The sequence below is a fragment of the Poecilia reticulata genome, linkage group LG3 (genome assembly GCF_000633615.1).
Source record: "Poecilia reticulata strain Guanapo linkage group LG3, Guppy_female_1.0+MT, whole genome shotgun sequence".
Taxonomy (NCBI): Eukaryota; Metazoa; Chordata; class Actinopteri; order Cyprinodontiformes; family Poeciliidae; genus Poecilia; species Poecilia reticulata.
The window spans coordinates 33,931,436-33,936,110 of record NC_024333.1 but is presented as its reverse complement, the minus strand read 5'-3'; the positions used below and the strand labels follow the sequence as shown (position 1 = coordinate 33,936,110).

The 4,675-nt window shown below is 35.1% G+C and overlaps 1 pseudogene; it reads right to left on the bottom strand.

Annotated features, from left to right (window-relative positions):
• LOC103463018 (stimulated by retinoic acid gene 6 protein homolog) overlaps positions 1 to 3,582 on the bottom strand; it is a 15,873-nt pseudogene extending 12,291 nt beyond the window's left edge.
• Positions 3,583 to 4,675: the final 1,093 nt, after the last annotated feature.

Here is a 4,675-nt window from a genome sequence, read left to right as displayed (position 1 = left end):
GAGTTTCAAAAGACGAAAAAGTTCCCTTTTTAAAACTTTAAAATGTTGATGTTTATTTTTCTTTAGAAAATTTCTGAGAATAATCTAAAAATATCTAAATATTTTCAAAAAATTACTCTTCCTTTTTTATGTACAATGGCCCCAATATGCTGTTGAAGAACAGAGTGGTGTTTGATGCAAAATGCACTTTATTGTCATAAGTGACATAATCTGCCAGTAGAACTAGGACTTCTTCTTCAATATTGAGGAATTATTATTGAAACAAGCTCTTTTATACTGCTGAAAGTAGGTGTGCGCAGATATTTTCACTAAAAACTAGACCAATATTAATTGGTAATATTTTGTTTTTGCAGTGCATAGGACCCTCCTAAACATGAGGGTTGTGTATTATGGGTTGCTTCACCTCTGGTGTCTTTGGACAGTCAAACTTCTGCCATACCAGGACCCCAAAGTGAGTGAAGGACAGCAGCGCCCCAAACACGTAGCCCGCGTTGCGCTGCAGCGTGCCGCAGACCAGCAGAGGATAGTACAGGACCGGATAGTAGAAGATGGCAATTATCTTCATGTACTCTGCAAAAAGAATGTGAAAAATGTAACTGAGTTCCACCTTGTGTGATTTAAATGATTAAAAGTTTAGTTTCTGTCTGATATATGACGACACCTTTGATGTTAGCCGGCGTGTCTTTGATGAAGGGCAGCGGATCCGGGGCGATCATCAGCATGGCCAGCTTACTGAAGACCAGACCAAACACAGCCATGACCAGGCCCTTCTGCTGGGTCTGGTCCAGGAAGTTGGCTGGACTAAAGCAAAAACATGCACAGAACTGTTACACAATCTTAACTTTGAAAAACAGATAATTTATTCCATATGTTCTTATATTCACCTGAAGATGCTGGATGAGCCTCGTGCGAACCCCTGGCACAGTTTGCTTTTCCGGGTGAGAGCTGCCATGATTAGCATCATCACAAACTAAAGGCAAAGAGGAAAACATGCCACATTATTGCGATATAAAAACTGTATTTAATTCCACATCATGYGCTGGAATAAAGAGATTTATTTGSAAATAAAAATCTGAAAAATATGGCTTCGATAGTTCGTTTTGCCTACAAAGTTCTGGCTCGTATGGGGAGGTGTGAACCGCTCCAAAAGCAGGAAGTGAGTAAATACAACCAAAACAAACATGTCAACTTTGCGCTAGCATTAGAAATAGCGATTTTTTTTTAAATATCAAAGACAAGAAAAATCCTACAATCACTAATTTGACGCTGCTACGTTTTTGTTTACATTTTGTGAAGAAGGAAGTTGTGTTCCGTGACATCTTCTGAGGTTTTCCTTCAGTGGTTCTTGGTGCAGCGCCCCCACAGACCAGGGGGGGAACAGGTTTTTAAATTAGATTGAATCATTTCACTGAGAGCAATGAGAAAGAGAACCGCAGCAGCTGAAAATGTAASAAATGYTGCARCTTTGATCCCATATCGAACYGAGTCTACCGGACTATCAGATCGTTGTTCAGTGGGTAGGCAATCGTTTTGCCCATCTTTGAAGATATTTGTTGAHKTCTAATGGGTTTTCTTCTGTCATTTATTGAGCTTCATCTATTTCCCAGTTTCCTCCATGTTTCAGGGCTGGAACCGTGTTTGGTATTAGGTTTCCTYTTTAGCATTTTGTATTTAATCAAATATTTCAATTCTAGTCTCATTCAACCAGATCACCTTCCTCCAAATGTCTGTGAGATATTTAATGCTTTCATARCCTAATCCTATTTTAAACTTCTCCAAAACCGTCTTCCTGTCTGATGTGTTTATTGGTCTCCATGATGTTTGCTCATTATTGCTCTCTCAAACCTCTGAGGCCTTTACTGAGCAGCCAATTAGGCAATTCCTGAAGGTAACAGTGCAAACATTTGTTTTTGTTGTAACAGGGTAAAGGTTGCTTAATACAAAGGTATGCTGTGCTTTTTAGACTCTTATTTGTRCATAATTTCATATCACTGTCCTTCAACTTCACGGTTATGCACTAATTTGTGGCTGTATGACAAATAATGAGCCTTGACTGAAAGAGAAAGTTTGTTTGGAGAAAAAACTATCTTTTCAGGCCACAGTGTCTCATTATGACTGAAGAGTGGAAAAAGTCCTTCTGCAGAAGTTTACATCAATTACTGAGAAAAAAACAAGGTCAGGCCTGTAGAACAAAACGTTATCTGACCGAGTTTTTAAATGATTCACCTGTAAACAAATGCAGTCAAAGAACAAGAATCATTATAAACTAAAAGGTTTGACTCAAAGTTTTACAGCAAAAATGTTATAAGGGCTGAAACGTTTGTCAAATTAATCGTGATCAACTAATTTAACGATCGATGAATGGCTAACAGGAGCGTACAGAATCAAAACAAAAGCCAATTCCTGTAAGAACAAGACACTCATAATAACAATTAAGAGAAAAACTAGTAAAAAATATATACAATTTGAATTTAAGATGGGAAACAAACTCCTAAAGTTGTATGTTCAAAATGATGCAAGTACCACTGAATCATGATCAACTAATTTAATGATTGATTAATTGCTAACAGGAGTATACAGATAAAAAAAAAGAACTAATTGCTGCAAAAACATCATAATCAGACTTTAAACCAAAATATATGCATGTTGCATTTAAGATTATAAAAAAAAATCCTAAAGTTTTACATCCAAAATGATGTAACAAGGGCTGAAACAGTTAATCAGATTAATCATGATTAACTAATTTTGCCATCAAATTATTCATTGCTTAACTCAAACTATAACAATCAAATCAGTGTTAGTGTTTTGATGTTGATTCAAGCAGAAAGGATGAGCTTTTTATATGTTAGAGGCATTCTTTGCTATAAATGATAAAGCGTTCACTAAAACAATGCTGTTGTTACATTTTAGACAATAAATGTTTATTTTCTTCTTTAATTTTTAAAAAATGTATTTCTAATATTGCTTTGCAAAGTTATGAATAAAAAATCAGCCATTTTTTATCTGATTAATCAATTAATCGTCACAACGATAGATTAATCGATAACTAAAATAATCATTAATTGAATTTCCAGTTAAGAGTTTAGCTAAACCTTTCTACATCAGCTCAAATATCATAAAATTGCAGCTTTACATTAATTAGCGGTTTCTGTCCAGTTCCCCTGAACTTGTACTAATGTTTCTTGCACGTACTTACAGATATTGACAGGATGCATATGTGGAAGTATTTCTCATCTGCAGTYGGGTCACAAGGTAAAATGACTCTGAGAGAAAAGGGGGGGATTACATTATAAACAGCAAATGTCTGAAAATATTAACTGTGCCTCAAAGTTTTCCTCCTCACTCCTTCGGGGGTTTGGTCGGCTCCGGGTTGGAGTACCAGTCGGCGTAGTCGTAGTAGGAATACTGAAAAGGCTCGACCTCCGGCTTGCTCTGGTTCATCTCGGTTGTTTGACTGGAACCAAACAGGAGAAGAGTGGAAAACGAAGATTTTTCCCCTTCAGGGAGAAAAAACCCTGCTGGTGGTGAAACGTGCCTGAGAAATGTTTGGCKTGTGCGCCCGGATACAGCCCAGTGCGACTAAGAGATCAATGCAACAGATTWACAGCAGGAAGAAAAGGAGGGCAAAACAAGTAGGATTTGAATGAACAGAAACAGAGAAGGAGGAGAAAAATTATTTTCATTTGTTTTCTCTGAAAATAGTCACTTGAGCTAAAAACTGATTATTTTAAAGTGCAAAATAACACATTTTAGCTTTAGGACAAAACTTTCTACTTGGAAAAATACAATRAAACTACTTGTCACTTTTAAAACAAACTATATATTTCTAAACTCTTCCTGTTTTGGGTTGRTTGGGATTAAAAAATGTATGTCAAATTACTAAATGTCAGAATAATGAAGGTATTTTTTATTTATTCCTCTTTCAAAAATAATTATTTCAGTAATCGATTATTCTGTTGATTATTCTCATCACTAATCAAATAAAAAAATTACACATTTTGTAGAATTTTCATACAATTTTAACCTTTTCATACAATTTTATAAATACAGTAAAAGAAAAAACTAATAATTCAATTCCTTTTTAAAATAAAAATAAACATTTTATTGCCTAAAATGGAATAATGCAGGATTCTTTTACTGAATTTGAAACAGGKTTTGGGAAAAACATATTAATCTTTTTTAWCTGTTTTGTWCAGATAAAAATCGMTAACTAAAATATCGATTTTAGTTATCGATATAACTAAAATGGAAACAACCCTCCAACATACCCTCCAAATATGTTGGAGGGCTTTTTCAGCTAAATACCTCTTTTCCAACTGTATACTGTCGTTAACGATTAATTCATTACTGAAGTAGCTGACCATTATTTTAACAATCGATTTATCAAGATTTATCACAAATAATCATTTCCACTCTATTTAAATGTGAAGATTATTTTTTTTTACATCCTTTAAAAGCTGATATTGTTGTTTTAAAACCTCTTGTGGGTGATTTATGCTTGTGTTTAAAGGCAACAACTCAAATACACTMTTTCTATTCGTCATTAAAGACCGCTCCAAATACAGAAACTACAGCGCAGGGCATTCTGGGTAAATACAACCAGAACAAACGGGTTAGGCTAGCGCGGCGCTAGCGGGAGAAATGACTCGTTGTCTTTCACCAAAGAAAAAAAAAA